The sequence below is a fragment of the Lissotriton helveticus genome, chromosome 1_1 (assembly GCF_964261635.1).
Source record: "Lissotriton helveticus chromosome 1_1, aLisHel1.1, whole genome shotgun sequence".
NCBI classification, from domain to species: Eukaryota; Metazoa; Chordata; class Amphibia; order Caudata; family Salamandridae; genus Lissotriton; species Lissotriton helveticus.
In genome coordinates, this window is record NC_136057.1 from 721,005,287 (window position 1) to 721,024,409 (window position 19,123).

At 46.0% G+C, this 19,123-nt stretch overlaps 1 protein-coding gene across 2 annotated transcripts in view; it reads right to left on the reverse strand.

Annotated features, from left to right (window-relative positions):
• NAV3 (neuron navigator 3) overlaps window positions 1-19,123 on the reverse strand; it is a 1,248,418-nt gene that overhangs the window by 809,133 nt on the left and 420,162 nt on the right. The gene's annotated exons all lie outside the window — the stretch shown is intronic.

The window sequence follows — 19,123 nt, forward strand, 5'->3', positions numbered from 1 at the left end:
CATATATGTATGGTATGCATTTTTCAGCTTTTGTCTGAGTAGCAATGTGTATTGATGAAGGTCCACACAGGAGGCTGTAATTCAGGATGTTTTATTCAAGTAGTTAACAAGTAATAATGTCCAGAACATCAAGTAGTTAAGGTAGTAGATCAGAGCCCCACCAGGAGCTGCCTGCCAGCTGCTCAGCCCATGACAAACTGTCACTTCACCTCTCTCAGTCCCAACATTCCAAGGCATCATCAGACTCCAACATTCTAATGAGTCAGGGCACAGGCACTGGCTGAGCAGGGGTGGTAAAACACCTTACAATATAAATGCAGGATACTACACAATGCTTTTTTAATGTTCCCCAAATGTTAACAAAACATTGGCAACACGGTTTGACTACTGCATTGAACAAGCCATTGTTGGCAAACCCACAGCACATACATGTGCTATTAATTAACATGTACTCTATATCTAGAAACTTCCTTTTTTATTTGGAAGAATAAACTAATTTAACAAATATAAGGTCTCTTTATTATTGTTAGCCTAAGTACTTGCATGAATTTACCCTAATAATTACAAAGGGTGTACAAACTTTGCGTGATTTGCTTTTGAAAAACGACACTAAGGGGCTCATTACAATGTTGGACGGAAAGCCTCTGCCTGACATTCAGAAGCTTTCCGACTTCTTCAGAGCCCTTCCGACCAACTCGTCGGTAAACAGTCCGACCACCCGATTATGATGTTCGCGGTCAGAGCGTAAAACGTAATTCTGACTTGGTTCTGACCGACTCGCGGAGTATTCGTGTCGGTCAGAAGCACATCTTACACGCTTATGGACAGCATTTCCGTTGTCGGGATTACGATGTAAATTCCCAACAGCCTTTCTGCGTCGGCCTGTCCGACATGGAAAGGCAGTCGGAAAGTGACTTTGGGTGCCCCTGGCATGGCCCTCTTAGCCCCTGCGGCCCACGGTTGCTAAGGGACCCCCTGCGAAAGCCTGCACTGTGTGTCAAGCACCGTTGGAGGCCTGCGACAAGGTGCAGGGTTTTCCGCACACACCTCATTTCCCCATAGGACCCTGTGTTACAGCCAGTTGTCGGGCGGAACACAAGCTCCCATAGGGAACAATGGGAGTCCGACCAATCGTGTTCGGTTGCATTGTAATCCGGCGGTCGGAACCGCCAACCGTATGTCGGTCAGTCCCGAGTCTGAGATAGTGTCGCTCGGAGGCAATTCCGTCCGACATCGTAATGAGCCCCAGTATTTCAGCAAAATCACATGAAATTACACATAATTACGTAAAATGCAAATCCACCATTTAGAACTAAATGTTAGTGCAAAATGTGTCCTTGCATCAGTCTTTGACACAATAATTTATTTTGTGTCATAAAAGTGCAAAAAAAAGGATATTCACAACACGGGGACCAGCCACTTACATTTTTTCCAGCAAATGGCATGTAATTATGGCAAGTGGTGCAATTCTGGAATTTTGGGAACTCTGTATAACAAGCATAAAGCAAATTTCTTGAGAATATGTGAATTACCTTGGCATAATTTAAATTTCAACCAGGCCTAATAATTACACCAAGTCCTATTAACTTAATGTCCCACTAGAAACTGGAGAATATATATACTTCAGTTTGCTCAGAACACACAACTAACCCAATAACCAACATATTTACAGCAGTAATTATTAACCACAGTGTTATCTACAAATTTAGGATTAAGGAATAGAACGTGACCTGCCATAAAGTGATTTAACATTCCATTAGCAGTAGTAACCACTATATAAATGCAATTATAATACAATACATGTAAAACACGGTTGGAAGCACTTAGCAAGCCAAAATGTCAAAGAAGACCGATCGGGAACCCTCCAATGAGAAAATTACAGCACATTGGGCCCGGTGGCCCCCTCATTAATAAAAAACAAGGACTAAAGGCATTTAAGAAATCGTAGTAAGAGTACATAAATAATAAGACAAAATTACTTTTGAATAGATATAATTGTTCTTTAACAATAACACTGACCTCTCTTAAAGTATGATATACAGGGGAGGTTATTACAAACCACCAAGGGGAACATGGAAATCAAAGTAATCAAGAGAAATCTTAAACATCTTTCAGGAACTAAAACTCAGATGCTATGAAAAATCAAAACGTTATCTAACCCCACACCAGTGTGAAATCCTCTCACTCCTCTTAGAATCAAATATCACACAAGAAAAAGCACAGTATAACAATCATCTGTAAATACTTCCTTCTCTACCTGCAAGCAAGTGAAGATGGAGGAGGTAAGAAAGATAATGAGGTAGTTAGTCAAAATCAAATGCTCAACCCAATAGTTGTGCACTTACCACCAATATCATAGAACTGAATTCCTGAAATAGTAGTGGCTCTTCCTGTGAATGTGTTCTTGCTGTTTCTGAGTGGAATTAAAATTGGCGAAATATTTTTCCATGCATTCCAGAGTAGGGTTTCTCTTGTCACCCATCTAATAATTATTGCTTGGTGCTGTCGTAACTGTAAGTGTGCGTATGATTGATTGGACCCATATAGATTAACGGAGTATACTATGAATTTCAATAGTGCTGAGTAAAAAGATTTGTTTGGTCATTTCTGGTGTGATTCCTCTTTGAAGTAGTGTGGTTGGTATGTTTCCTTGTGATTGCAGACAGAATTTAGATCTGTGGAAATGACTGAAAATTATTAGAAACATCTTGCTCCTCACTATACTTTTGTAAAGTTGCAGCCAAATTGGATTGACATAAAAAATAGAATGATAGCTAAGTTCATAATTTTTTGGGTAACTACTCGTGCAATAGAAATTCGATTTTAAAGTTTTAGTGTGTATTAAAGTAGCGTCTATCAGATATATTTTTTTCATAATTTGATATAAAGATGTGTGAAGTTCAAGGTTAATAGGTCATATGAGAAGAACTAGGAAACCGTAAAGTTTAGTGAGAAACTTTTCTAACTTCATGGAGCATAGAAAAAAGAAGGTAGGCAGGAGCACTGGTTGAGATTATGGGTAAGCATTTCTTTGTCTACATCAGTGCTCCCCTGATAAATATAGGTGACATCTATGTTTCCCAATGATATCTCTAGGACACAATATGGATACAAGATTTCCTGACTTACTGTTAAACAGATTGTGTTGATTACTCTCTGTAAAGATGATTTTATGATGGAATGTGTCTTGACAAATGTTTTTTTTCTTCAAAATACTATATATTACCTACTGGCAGTCACCAGTAGGTAGTTATAGTTAGGACCAAAGTTTCCATAGGAAAAGCATTTTTGTTTTGCCTATAACTTTGGCCCCGCTTGAGGAATCTTTACAAACTTTTCAGAAGACTTCCCCGGCTGCTGTGTTGAAAGTTTCATGGAGATCCATCAAGCAGGGGCTGAGAAAAGAGGGGGGGTCCCAAAATGCGTTTTTCCGATGTTATGTATCTGGGGATTTTTCATTGTTTGAACATGACTACAGCCAGAACCCCTGAACGGAATTACACCAGATTTTCCAGAAAGCAGCTAGATGTTGATCCAGAAGGCATGCTTTTTGTGATGTGGTATAAAGCAGTTCAGTAGTTTCAGAGACATTAAAGTTTTAAAACATATGGATATCTGGGAGCCCGACAGCCTAATGAAACCCTACTGAAAGAGATTGGCTGCCAAAACTTCAACAGGGAAGTGTTAGCTGTCATCTTGGGACTGAGTTGAACAGAGTCCCACCAAAACATTTTTGTTTAAAAAGAAAAGGGGGCAGGGTATAGTATTATTGTTCCCCTGTGTTTTCAGCGCCCCCGGCCCCTGCCGCGCTTCCCGCCACCTCCCCGCTCCCCGCCCCTCACCTCTGCTGCCCTCCCCATTCGCTGCCCCGCTCCCCGCCTCCCAGCTGCCCCTCGCTCGCCCCGCCCCCCCCCCCACTCTCCACATATGGCAGAGTGGCCTACGCGCAGCGTTGACGCGCAGCGGGAGCACCGAATGAGCGCCGAAGGTGCGCCAAAGGTAAGCCCGTCTGCGCCCGTCCGCGCCTGGACCGCGCCCAGTGCCAGGACCCCTGGCCCCCACCGACGGAAGCCGACCCGACGGACCTACGATGCCACACAACTCAACGCTCTCAACACCGGCCGAATCCCGGGATGCTACCGAGCAACACCGAGACGCACCCACGGACCCTTCAGCTGCCACTCCTGCAAGTTCACCTGCAACCGGAACCGGACCCACGCTACACCAGCACCCACCAAGCCGAACTCCAGCACCACCCACCTGAAGTGCATCCTGCTCAACACCCGCTCCGTCCACAGACACGCCGTCGAGCTCTGGAACCTGCTCGACACCACAGCCCCAGACGTCGCCTTACTCACGGAAACCTGGATGAACGCCTCCTCAGCGCCCGACATCGCCATCGCCATCCCGGACGGCTACAAGATCATCCGGAGGGACCGCATCAACCAGACCGGAGGAGGCACCGCCATCATCCACAGGAACACCATCCGCATCTCGACTAACACCGACGACACCCTCGCACCCACCGAACACCTGCACTTCCAGATCCTCGTCAACCCCAAGACCACCCTCAGAGGCACCCTCATCTACAGACCCCCGGGACCACGCACACAATTCAGCGAAGACATTGCCGACTTCATCAGCCCGCACGCCCTCCCCTCCACCGACTACATCCTCCTCGGAGACCTCAACTTCCACCTGGAGAACAACAACGACCGCAACACCACCACCCTGCTGGACAACCTCGCCGACTCAAGCAGCTGGTCAACACCCCCACCCACTACGCTGGACACACGCTCGACCCGGTCTTCTCTTCCAGCAAGGACATCGCCTTCAGCCACGCCACGGGACTCCACTGGACGGACCACAGCTGCGTCCACTTCAGCTTCAGAAGGACCACGCTTCACCATCACCAGCTACAGGTTCCCCGCAGAAGCTGGAACAAGATCACCACAGACCAGCTCGCTACTGCCCTGAGCAAGAACCCCCCCACCAGCACAACGAACCCCAGCCAAGCGGCCACCAACCTCACGAAATGGATCAGCAACTGCGCAGACAACCTCGCCCCTCTGAAGACCCCGCCCAGCAGACCCAGCAGCAAGAAAGCCCCATGGTTCAACGACGAACTCAAGAGCTCCAAGAAGAACTGCAGAGCACTCGAGAAAACCTGGCGCAGAAACCCAACACCAGACAACATGACTGCCCTCAAGCTCGCCACCCAAAAACACCACCAACTGATCCACGCCACCAAGAGAACCGCATTCAAGGAACGACTTGACAACAATGCACACAACAGCAAGGAACTCTTCAACATCGTGAAAGAGCTCTCCAACCCCAACGCCGGAAACAACGACATCACCCCTTCGCAAGACCTCTGCAACTCCCTCACCTCCTACCTCCACAACAAGATCGCGGACATACACAACAGCTTCAGCACTCAACCGACGCACGCCACGACCAAACCACCGCCCCCCACAATCACCCTCCGCGCCTGGACCCCGATCAGCACCGAAGACACCGTCCACACGATGAACTCCATCCACTCCGGTTCTCCGACAGACCCCTGCCCTCACCACGTCTTCAACAAGGCCGACGCTGTCATCGCACCCCACCTACGGGACATCATCAACAACTCCTTCGACACCGCAACCTTCCCGGAGAGCTGGAAGCACGCCGAACTCAGCGCTCTACTCAAGAAACCATCAGCCGACCCCACCGACCTCAAGAACTACCGCCCCATCTCGCTGCTCCCGTTTCCGGCAAAAGTCACCGAGAAGACCGTCAACAAGCAGCTTGCCGCCTTCCTCGAGACGAACGGATCCCTCGACCTCTCGCAGTCTGGCTTCCGGGCCAACCACAGCACCGAGACCGCCCTGATCGCAGCTACCGATGACATCCGAGCCCTGCTCGACAACGGAGAAACAGCGGCTCTCATTCTCCTGGACCTCTCCGCGGCCTTCGACACTGTCTGCCACCGTACCCTAGTACAGCGCCTCAGCAACGTCGGAATCCAGGAGAAGGCACTGGAATGGATCACCTCCTTCCTCGCCGGAAGGACACAGAGAGTCCGCCTCCCCCCGTTCAGATCGTAGGCCACCGAAGTCATCTGCGGCGTTCCTCAAGGCTCCTCGCTCAGCCCAACACTCTTCAACGTCTACATGAGCCCCCTCGCAGCCATCGCACGCCAGCACAACCTCAGAATCATCTCCTACGCCGACGACACCCAGCTGATCCTCTCCCTCACCAACGACCCCGCCACCGCCAGAGCCAACCTCCACGAAGGGATGTCAGACGTAGCCAAATGGATGTCGAACAGCCGCCTGAAACTGAACTCGGACAAGATGGAAGTCCTCATCCTGGGATCATCACCCTCCGCCTGGGACGACTCCTGGTGGCCCCCCGCCCTAGGCAGCGCACCCAAACCAACAGACCACGCACGCAACCTGGGATTCATCCTGGACTCCTCCCTCTCCATGACCAGACAAGTCAACGCCGTCTCCTCGTCGTGCTTCAACATCCTGCGCATGCTACGTAAGATCTTCCGGTGGATCCCCACCGAGACCAGGAAGACGGTCACCCAGGCCCTCGTCACCAGCCGTCTGGACTACGGCAACTCCCTCTATGCCGGAACCACCGCCAAGCTCCAGAAGAAACTCCAGCGGATCCAGAACACCTCACCACGACTCATCCTGAACATCCCACGCCGCAGCCACATCTCCGGACACCTGAGAGACCTGCACTGGCTCCCGGTCAACAAAAGAATCACCTTCCGGCTCCTCACCCACGCACACAAAGCCCTACACAACCAAGGCCCAGGTTACCTCAACAGCCGCCTCAACTTCTACGCTCCCAAACGCCAGCTTCGATCGACCAGCCACGCCCTCGCCGCCGTCCCCCGCATCCGAAGAGTCACCACAGGAGGAAGGTCCTTCTCCTACCTGGCCGCCAAGACTTGGAACTCCCTTCCGACCCACCTCCGCCTGACCCAGGACCACCTCGCCTTCAGGAAGCAGCTCAAGACCTGGCTGTTCGAGCAGTAGCGGACCCCCTCCCCCCAGCGCCTTGAGACCCTCCGGGTGAGTAGTGCACTATATAAATGCTTTGATTGATTGATTGATTGATTGAGGGTAGAAACACCCTGACCCCCTAGGTCTCTTGAGGGGTCACTCTTGGACCACCTGGGCCTCAAAAACCATTTAAAACATTTTTGGGATGGGATGTTGCCGAAAATGGTAAAACAAATGTGTTTAATTATTAATTGGCCCCTGGGTGGGAGAGGTCCCAGGGGCATTGCTTTAATAAAGGAGGAGGGTGAACTAGCCCCCTTCCTGAGGCTTAATATTGCCCCAGGAACCACCACATCCTGTTTTTTTTTTAACAAAGAATGCAGGGGAGGCCTGTATGGTCTCCCCTGCAGCCCAGGGACCTCAACTTCACTGGGGCTTATATTTTTATAAATGGGGGGCCTCTTGGACACCCCCGGGGACTACCACCTTCCTGGGGCTTTATGTATTAGGAAAGCAGTGGGGGGCTACACAGACCCCCGCCCCCGAGCCCCAGGGGCCGCCACCTCCTCCGCGGGGCTTTCACATAAAAAAAATTTAGGAAGCTGCGAGGGACATTGCTGGAGTAGGCCCTGTGGGTGGCGGTCTCCAGGGCCTTCCTGGGCAAATATAGAAAAAGGAGGGCGGCTACTAACACAACACCACGCACAGTGTACGTTTGGCCTTTAGGCCGCATGGATCACATCCCCCAGGGCAAGAAATATATATTAAAGGGAGGAGGCTTTCATCCCCTACTTGACCCTTATTTGGCTCTAGGGAAATGATCCCCAGGGCCAGTTCCAATAAAAAGGGAGGGGTGCCACTTGTCCCCCCCTCCCCAGGCGGTCTTGGACCACCAGTGACCCTATTCCCTGAGGCCAAAATCTAAGGGGAGGTGGCATGCAGTATCCCTCCTCCAAGCATTATTAGGCCTCGGCGATCCCGTTCCCCAGAACGATACCAATAAAAAAAGGGAGGGGCCATGTGGCCTCCTCCCCGAGCCTCATTAGTTCCTGGGGACCCCACCCCCCAAGGCCTTATGTATTGTGAAGGGAAGGAGGCCACATGGTCCTCTTTCTAAGCCTCTTTAGCCCCTAGGGGTCTCATCACCCCATGCCTTAAGTACTTAAAAGGCTCCCTGAGCCTCATAAGGCCATGGGACCCCATCCCCAGGGCCTTAACGTCTTTACAGGGGAGGGGACCACTGGCCCTTACTCCCTAAGCCTCATTAGGCTTCAGGGACCCCATCCCCAGGGCTTCTTTTATTTTATAAAAGAGAGGGGGGCACACAGCCTCTCCTCCAGAGCCTTATTAGTCCCTGGGGACACCATTCTTCAAGGCCTTAACTACCTTAAAGTGGATGGGGCCACACAGCCCCCTCCTGAGTTTTATTGGGCCCTGACAACCCATCCCTTTTTTATATAGGGCACGGGACCCCCGAGAACCCCTCCCAGAGCCTTAGTAGGTCCTAGGGACCCTATCCCATAGGGACATTTATTTTTATTGGTAGAAGGAGCGCCATCCGCTACTACTGCAACTGGGACCAGACTGTCTTTGCTCCACCAGGGCCACTGGTTATGTTAAAGGGGAGGGGGCCATGTGGCCCCCCTCCCTGAGCCTATTCTGGCCTCGAGGACCCCATTCCCTGGCGCCTGTGGTTAATATAAGTGGGGGCCCTGATGCCCACCCAGGGCATCGTACACAATGTTGGGGCCACATGCTGAGGAAGCTGACATTGCTTTCACCCACAGGGAATAAGTATATATACTGCTCCCTCCGAGCGGAAGCAAATTCTTGATCTGTTTTGCTGCCTGCTTCAGTACAGGCAGGGAATCAGATCAAAAGTCTGCGCCCAGGTGACGGGAGCACTTTCAAAGCTCCTGACTACTGGGAGCAGACTGTCTTTGCTCCTGTTTGGTGGGAGTTTTAAATATTAACCCGCCAAGCAGGAACAAACAAAAGTTTCCCTGCACAAGTTGGTGTGGGCAGGAAAACTGATGTGTCCCGGGTATGGGCTCCCCATGTTTAATTGACATAATGTAAATTAACATTTACATTATGTGAAGGAAATCTGATTGGGCATGGACAGGTTTTCTTCTCTGGAGTACTTTAAAAACTTTTCAGAGACAGCAAATGTTTTATGAAACATCTTCAGAAATAGAGATCAGCACCCAAAATACTAATTTAATAAATGCACCATTAAGTGCATTTTACTTTGGGATCAGGAGAAGGATAGAGCAGATTATTATTGTGATTAACACATCATAAAAATGAAACAGGCAGTTTAATCCAGGTTTCCAGGTCTATGTAAATGCATTAACTTACAGCAGGATGTTCCCGGTTTCTCAAAAATCTAACACTAAAAACAAAAATGAATTACAGTAGTATTACTTTGCATGTTTCATGGGTGAAGGATGGTGCACCAAAAAAAGTCTGTAGCAAATACGGTAATTTAGAAAAAGTTCCTTTATTATTAGAAATTGGTAAAAGGCCTCAGCCAACGCGTTTCGTCCCTAAGGGGACTTCGTCAGGGCTGAAAGGACAAAGATAAAAACCACTTAGGCAAACAAATACATACATAAACAAACAAAATATATACAAAAATATGACCAAATATTAACAAAAATATATACAAAAAATACAAACAAAATACGCTAATAAGTATATACATAAGCACAGCACGACTGTACATCTTGAGGAAAACAGGACAACCACAAAGAAAACAAATCCCTAAAACATATTGGTGTTGTGTTGACCTGGGAGACGACAATACAACAACAGCAGAGATAATGTAGTCTAAACAGATTCTTGGGGGATTCGCAACTCACCATTGTCAGTGTAACAGCAGCAGAAAGTATGCGGTCTAAGCAACATTTTGAGGGGTTTGCACCACACAAATGTGTAAGCATTATGTCAGAAGGGATGAAAAGGAGGTAGAAAAAGAAAAATAAATGATAAGAAGAAAGAGGTAAGAGAGGAAAGGAAAAATAAGAAAGAAATAACTAGGCGGGAATATTGAAGAAAAATAAAACAGACGGGAGAGTCTCAACCAAAAAGAAGAAGAAATAACATCAAAAACAAGAGGCGAGTGGCCATTAACGATTTCTAATAATAAAGGAACTTTTTCTAAATTACCTTATTTGCTACGGACTTTTTTTGGTGCACCATCCTTCACCCATGCAACTTGGTATCTGCCCAGACAGTGGAGCTTCTGTGCGGCTAGCCCCGGATGTGATTTGCACAACCACTTAAACACTTCCTACTGCGAAACTTGAGTGCGAACCTTAGTCAGCCGCAGTTTTCTTCTTTTGACATTTTACTTTGCATGTTTATAAACATCATTTGGAATTCCGATACGGAGACTTGGAAAAAGTCAAAGGAAATGATTTATTGGCCCATCTGTTCACCACTTACTAGACATCTGTGGGGAAGTTTAGACACACGAGCAAACAGGAACTCACAGCCAGACTGGGGCACTGTAAAGCTGCCAGACCTTAAGTTTCTAATACTAAGTTGAATGTTGTTCACATTTATATGTAAACTGTGTGAGGAAAAAATATGACCTGAAAGTTTTTAAACTAAATAAATATACTTTCAAACTATTTTCACACACTTTCAAAGCTGAGCAAAAACTGTCAGTGCCTTTCCAGGTTGCTGCCTTGTGTTATAAAGAGTAGGTGTTGCCACGCCAGACTTAACGGACAGTAAACCACCAGATAACTTAATACACTGGCGTTTACTCCTGTTTCTAAATGTCATAACTCACAGCTAAGACGTAGCAACAGTTGATAACACAAGCATTTACAATGCAATAGGCCTAGCAATTGTGAGTTTTTTAGCTATTGGCATTGTGAAAGGCAATGCCTTTTATAAAAAATTAAAAGGCATTGTCATTTACAATACCATTAGTATAAAGTTTTGCAAAATCATTACCTATTGTATTGCAGAGCATGGTGTCCAGGAAGCGGGTGCTTTGCTCATTATTAATGTTTTTTTGAAAAAAAGAAAGAGTGCGGTGTCCCTGAAGGGGGTGCCCCGCACGTGATTAAAGTTAAAAAAGAAAAGAAAAGAAAAAAAAGAAAGAAAGAAGTGGGCACCATGCTCACTGTTAGAATAAAAATGTTTTTTTAACCAAGTGCGGTGTCCCTGAAGTGGGCACCATGCTCATTGTTAAAGAAAAAAAATGTAACCAAGCGCGGTGTCCCTGAAGCGGGCGCCGTGCTCCACATCAAAGTTTTAAAAATAAAATTTTAACTGAGCACAGTGTCCCTGAAGCGGACGCAGTGCTCAGCATGCAAATACAAAAAAGAGCAGCCGCCATTTTCATCATTGGTGTCAATAAACAAAATAGTGCTCACCCACTTATAATGCAGACCATGTAACAAGTCAAGTAAAAGGTCCAGTCATTATGGGCGGTAATAAATGCAGACAAGGCGTTCCTATGGAGGGACTAACAAGCCTATTTACGAATCAGAAGCCAGCATTTAAGAAAGACAATGACCAAGCCAATGACAAATATGGGTGGAGAGTGGGCGGGGCTTCCACTGTATACTCTATTACAGCATGCCTCGCAGAGCGAGCAGCGCATGAGCGCTATCGCTAGGCTCAAACTAAAAACCTGTTAGCCACTGTTGCTTCTTCATAAAGGCCTTCCAGGCCAGGCTGACATGGCTTTCTGAGAGCCTGTCGGCACAGTGCTCCTTGTCTGCTTTCACTGAAAGCAGAAAGCACAGCTGGAGGAGGGAGAAGGAAGCCAGGAAAGGTAGTGGGGTTGCTTAAGTATTGCAGGTAATTTATGTATTTTTTACATTTGGGACAGGGAGGAGAGACCATTTTATGTATGACTCCTCATTACTCCTCTGCCCCTATCGAGTAGTTGAAAGCAGTAGCAAAAGATTTTGGGGGAAGGGCATAGATAACATACATTTATAGATGAGTAAAAAGTGAATTACAGAAATGGTTCTCACCGTGGAGTTCTGAGTGACACCATAGACAACTCAAACTATGCTCTCGCTTTCTATTTGACATCACTCAGAACCCCTCAGAGAAAAACATCCCCGTAATTCACTGCTATCCATCTATAATTCTATATAATTGTCTTTGTAAATGTAGATGGAGATAGTTACTACACCAGGCAGACACCCCTTACAATGTACTTGAAACATAACTGCACACTAAAGTAATCAAGAAAGCAACACATTATGTTGTATTCAAATTAGGCTGCAATTGTCCTTAAATATTGATAACTAACAAAATAGACACATTAAAGAGGAAAAGACCCATAGTAAGAATTTGCCTGGGCAACTTGTCACAAAGGCAACAATGACTTCAGGCAGCGGAACTTTCTCTTTCTTTGCCCCTCACCTTTGGAATAATCTGCCCACACAACTTCGTCTTTGTGAAAACCATTTCCTTTTTAGAAAAGTGCTTAAAACCCACCTATTTTGGGTCAATTTTAGCCTGTCCTCCTGCCCTGGTCTCGAACCAAGATATCCCTTAGGGGCAGATTTGTGCATGTAATAAATTAAAATAACGTAACATCCAGCAGGGATCTGTGGAGGGATATCACTAATAACATGGACCTATCCCTAGATCAGTGAGAATAGAGGACTCACTAGCCACCATCCCTCCCATGGTTCAGCAAGTGCCCCTAGGTCTTCCTTTCATAAAGACACTATTCAAGACCGACCAAATCCCAGTAACATTAGTGCTACTAGGTGATTCAGCTGATAGTGTCCTCGTCCAGCCTACCTATGACTTAGTCACACTAATGCCAGGCCATACCATACCAAACTCTGTTAATGATCTGCTGCTCATCATCCATCACCTAATCCTAAAATTGATGGTTCTCTGAAATGGGCAGTCATAGTTGCATCCATGGCTTGGTCAAAGCCAGAACAGGCCTAGGTCTTCGTGTCTTTTTCCCCAACTTAAACAGTGGCCCACATGGCTATGTGATTGTGCCATTGGATAAAGTCATGGGAAAGCAGCCAATACCAGGATATAGCATAGTCCCAGCCTCCCACTTGGGGTACAATAATGGAATTGTCCAATATTCACACGCATGACATATTCAGACACATATAACTATAGAGTTGAATTAATATGGATGCAATGAATATCGGGGATATAACAGCCAGGAGCGGCCACACCCATCAGCAGGCCCCAGATTAATTCACAAGATCTATGAATATTCGCGAGACTGGTTAGCCTCTGGGGTCCCTCACTGCATTCTGCTGTGAGTCTCATCAATTTGTGTTTCACAACTGATGAATAAGTTAGATGTTAAATATTTCTCAACACGCCTATTTTCCCAGCTAACATAACCTATTAAATGATATTTGCTGAGACACCTGCTCTTTGCCGGATATTACATTATGGCACAGATCCCAAGTCCAGCAACTACTAACCTTTAATTCGTTCAGCCAACTATCACGCTGCCCATACAGGGGTGTTCGACCCTAGTCTTCCTCTTTTGAGGTAATGATAGATGGTAATACCAGTTGACTCAAATAGCAACACCAATGTGAGGTAGACACCAACCTGATGTCTTCATCTTTGAGTTACTCACTAACTACAACACTGCAAAAGAGATTATATGTACAGAAAGAGTATTGGTCAAACCCCTTTCAGAGGGCCATAGGGAAAGCCGGTGTTACTGGGCCCCAACTTTATAGTTGAGGCCATTTACCCCCAATGTCCCAGGGCTCCGCCTTCTAAGGACTCTGAGTAACTGGACCAAGTATCCCATTCGGCACGTGACTTTCACTGGTAGCACAAGCTGAGCAGTAAAAGGCTTCTCAGAACAGGTGGCAGTTGCAAGGAGTACACAGGCTTACAACTCAAAATGCATTCAGCGACCTCAATAAATGAGTGCTTAGAAAAATACTAATTTTTATAAATGCAATATTTATACACATACACCGAGCAAAATGTGATACACACTAAATAACCCCTGTCAGCACGGGCACCAGCATCTCGCTCTTCTAGCTATGGACTGGGGTTATACTCCATTCATGTGATGCAACATCCAGGCTAGGTCCCACAAGAGAATGAGTATTACATTTCCCACCATGGATATCCAAAGACAAGTGGCCCAGCACCTTCAATGCCTCAGGCACAGTGGATACCCACCCCAAAGTCTCTGTGACTCTATGTTCAGTATACCCCACTGCAAACACAATACGATGATGGACGTAGCACTGAAACTTTTCAGACACTCACCCCAATCACTATTCGATCTGGGTTAAATCCATTATCGTTGTTTAGTTCACTTCGCCACCTCAGTTCAGACCCACCATATGGAAATCAATATTGACCCTGCTCCTCATGGGAACTCTCCAGCTCGAACTGCCAAGCCAGGTCTTTCCTGGACAGGAAACAAGCTAATCTTCCTAAAAAGGGTCCAAAAACTGGCGTGTCTCCATACACATCTACACTTGCTTAATAACTGCCTTTGCCGAATCTTTGCTAAGAATGTCAGTAAACAAATCAGTTAGTATTTGATGAGGTTCCTGGGATTCAAAACCATTGCCTGTTTCCATTCCCTAGGAACAGATGCCATCTGCAGTGCAATATAGTACTCGGACTAATGTTAGGATGTATTTTTTTTTTCAAATCTGTTTTTATTTATTTTACTTTGCATTACATATCCTTGAAAGGCAATGTACCACATCGAGAGCCATCTGTACATTGCTCCATCTATTCATGTTATAAGCATATCATTCAATTTGAGTGTTAAGCAGGATATCCATGTCCTTTACCCTCACAAATACGGGATCAGGGCTAACCCTCCCAAGCAGTTCGTGTCGCATGTAAGGATGGTTTTTACAGGGCATATGTCTCTGGGTGAACCTAATGGGTTGCTGAACTAAATAAAGAACAAAATATCACCTTCATTTTGAGGTTCACACTAAGTAATTGTCGCTGGTATAAGTAGCTAGATCACTTGGGAATTGTAGGGTTCAGCAATGGCCTTCCAGGATAAAAAGAAAATACAATATTAGTCACTCTGTCCCCTGCATAATCCTACGAATCTTGACACAATTATTTGGATTGATTAGAAAACACTTGGGAGGCCAGTATGTTATCCAGTTCAGTAAATATTCTGAAATGCTCCTAATTACAAGAAAGACAAAGCATTATTATCTCAACTCAAATTAGGACCCAGTTGTGTACATGTTCTGCTCCTACAATGATGTTTGTTTTCTTTACTTCAAGGCCAAAGCCAATTTTACAAGTAGCACGTGTTTCTCAAGAAAACTATACAGATCTTGCAGCCTTATTTGATTCTGATTGTATGCATGCAATTAATTATACTTTGCGGAAAAAATACCTATGTTTTCCTTTCCAAAGCTTAAATACTGCTTTTGTTTTTAAAGTGATGTATTGTTTCCTGCTTTTTTGATGTTCCCCAAACTCTTTTAATATTTTAAGCAAATTCAATTTTCAATATGATCACTTTTTTAACCTCTAGGTCTATGTTGCACTGGCCCAGATCCAGATCAAGTGTATGTCCCACTTGCACACTCTGTTTCCTCTTGTTTTCTCAATTCCAGCGTGCTCTAGGGTGCACCCTCCGTGCTGGGGTGCGTCCAAAACTAAATTAACAGCGTGTCCCGTCTGGGAGACGTCCCCAAGTCACAGCTCTTCCATCCCAAAGGGATAACCCAATTAGTAGTAGATTCCAATTAATCGCAACGTTTTTAAGTTCACATTCATTTATTTTTTCATTGTTTTCAAGAATTCCTTCATTCTTTATATTTTTTAATCCAAATGAATTGTATTCAATCTCATTCTTCAAACATATCCATCCTCTAATGAATTTCGGCTAACATAGAGCCTTCATCAGGGATATGAGTCTACAATCAAGAGAACATGATACAGATCAGACAGTTTACAGAAGGATGAGAATCTTCGAAAAATGCTGGATCCCAATTTTTGAATATATATGCCAGGATCAATGGCCACAAACAAAATCATATTAGAATATGACTCCAGTCTGGGAGCACAAAATGTTAACAATACTGGTCACGGTTCATCTCTAGACAGATGACTGGAGCTGAACCTCCGAACCCCGATGGATAAAGAGCTAAGTTCTGGTGATGTTGTTGAATTCCTCAGGGAACATTTTCTTGAGGGAAGGCTTTCCCTAATCTCAAATTTCTGATAATGGCACTCCATCATCAGCAAGGAATGTCAAGGTTTCTTGAATCATGGAGGGTGAGAAATCTCAAGAGCTAGTTATATTCCTCTAAGCTCTGAATCTAGAGGCTCAAATCGCCCCCAAATATGCTTCAAAGGCTTCAAACTAAACACCCCGCCTGGCAGGAGGTTTCCCTGGTGTTTCAAAAAATTAAGGAGGTGGAGTATTAGTTTGCATGGTGAAAATGCTAAGTAACTTGGATTATTGGTCCTACTTCTCATACTTTGAGATAAGAAGAATAACTTGGATTGCTGGTTTGACCTCACACACTTTAAGATAGGAAGAGTATGGTATATCCCTGTTGTTGAAAATGGCAAAATGATAAAATAAACACTGACAACTGTATAGTACTTGATAAACCCTTTAAATTCACCTTTCTTGTAATAAAGAAAAACACAGTCCATCAGGAAGTTGTCTGCCACACTAAAGTTTTGGCTGAGAGAAGGAGAACATTACTGTAGATTAATGTCCATGGTGGACACTGATGGAGCCTCTCAAAGGTTAAAACAACAGGTGATGGATAGAACGCAGAACATTGTCATACATTCACCCCAGTACAGAGATCTGGGCCTAAATCCATTGTTTTTGCACTCCACACCACCCCAGGTCAGACATGGCCATATGCAAATCAGCCTTGACCCTGTGCCTCATGGGAACAGTCCAGCCCGAACTGCCAAGCCATGTCTTTCCTGGACCGGAATCAAGCATCCAAGGACCGGTTTCTGGCTATCCGCCGTCATCAGCCTGGATAGCTTGACTCCAGTGGTGTGGAGAGCATGGGACTCACGTCTGAGCATACCCATCCCACTTTTTGCCTTTGTCGCCCCGAGTGGGATGGGTATGCTCAGACGTGAGTCCCATGCTCTCCACACCACTGGAGTCAAGCTATCCAGGCTGATGATGGCTGATAGCCAGAAACCGGTCCTTGGATGCTTGATTCCGGTCCAGGAAAGACATGGCTTGGCAGTTCGGGCTGGACTGTTCCCATGAGGCACAGAAACAAGGCTGATTTGCATATGGCCATGTCTGACCTGGGGTGGTGTGGAGTGAAAAAAACAATGGATTTAGGCCCAGATCTCTGTACTGGGGTGAATGTATGCCAATGTTCTGCATTCTGTCCATCACCTGTTGTTTTTGCCTTTGTCGCCCCGAGTGGGATGGGTATGCTCAGACGTGAGTCCCATGCTCTCCACACCACTGGAGTCAAGCTATCCAGGCTGATGACAGCTGATAGCCAGAAACCGGTCCTTGGATGCTTGATTCCGGTCCAGGAAAGACATGGCTTGGCAGTTCGGGCTGGACTGTTCCCATGAGGCACAGGGTCAAGGCTGATTTGCATATGGCCATGTCTGACCTGGGGTGGTGTGGAGTGCAAAAAAACGATGGATTTAGGCCCAGATCTCTGTACTGGGGTGAATGTATGACAATGTTCTGCATTCTGTCCATCACCTGTTGTTTTTGCCTTTGTCGCCCGAGTGGGATGGGTATGCTCAGACGTGAGTCCCATTCTCTCCACACCACTGGAGTCAAGCTATCCAGGCTGATGACGGCTGATAGCCAGAAACCGGTCCTTGGATGCTTGATTCCGGTCCAGGAAAGACATGCCTTGGCAGTTCGGGCTGGAGTGTTCCCATGAGGCACAGGGTCAAGGCTGATTTGCATATGGCCATGTCTGACCTGGGGTGGTGTGGAGTGCAAAAAAACGATGGATTTAGGCCCAGATCTCTGTACTGGGGTGAATGTATGTCAATGTTCTGCATTCTGTCCATCACCTGTTGTTTTTGCCTTTGTCGCCCCGAGTGGGATGGGTATGCTCAGACGTGAGTCCCATGCTCTCCACACCACTGGAGTCAAGCTATCCAGGCTGATGACGGCTGATAGCCAGAAACCGGTCCTTGGATGCTTGATTCCGGTCCAGGAAAGACATGGCTTGGCACTTCAGGCTGGACTGTTCCCATGAGGCACAGGGTCAAGGCTGATTTGCATATGGCCATGTCTGACCTGTGGTGGTGTGGAGTGCAAAAAAACGATGGATTTAGGCCCAGATCTCTGTACTGGGGTGAATGTATGACAATGTTCTGCATTCTGTCCATCACCTGTTGTTTTTGCCTTTGCCTCTCAAAGGTTGCCATGTTGGATAGTGACAGTGAGCAGGTCATTCCCCACTATGGTGTACCTGTTGACCAAGTCAAACTTCAACAAAATCTCCAAGTTGATCAGTCTGATCAGAAACAAGGAGGTGGGCAACCTGATTCTGATGTTAATTCCCAAGAAGCTGGGTTGTGTAGGAGTTTGAGACGCACTGTAAGACTCATTAGGTTTCTAAGTTTCAATTTGGATGTATTTTAGTCCGTTGGTCTTGACCTCTTCATAAGGTAATCTTGCTTATTTTTCTATTCCTTTGCGACTATGTGTTAGAGTGTCCTGTATCTAAGTTTTGTCTAGTGTTCATGTTGGTTATATCCTCCCCTTTCCCTACCTTGGTATTTGTGTTTTGTATGTGTTTTTTTTGGTGTTCATTGGATGAAGAAGGGAAGATGTGTTATATATTCTTGTTCCTTTATTGTTCAATCTCCTATTCTCCATAATAGAAATAGAAATCATATGATGCAAGTAACAGATTATTTATGATGTAACTAATGGAATGTGTAGGACGTTAAAGAGTGACAGTGAGACTGTGGGGAGCAAAGGAGTTCCTGCGTGTTCGTCTTCTTTTCCTGTGCACCTCCATATTAAGAATAAATTTACCTACTTTTACTAACCGTGTTGAAAGCTATTTGCCACAGATATCTCAGCCCAAAACAGCATCACTGGACTCATCGGTCCAGTCCAGGTCCAGCATTTACCAAAAACATTTGCTTAAGAAAAGTTGGGG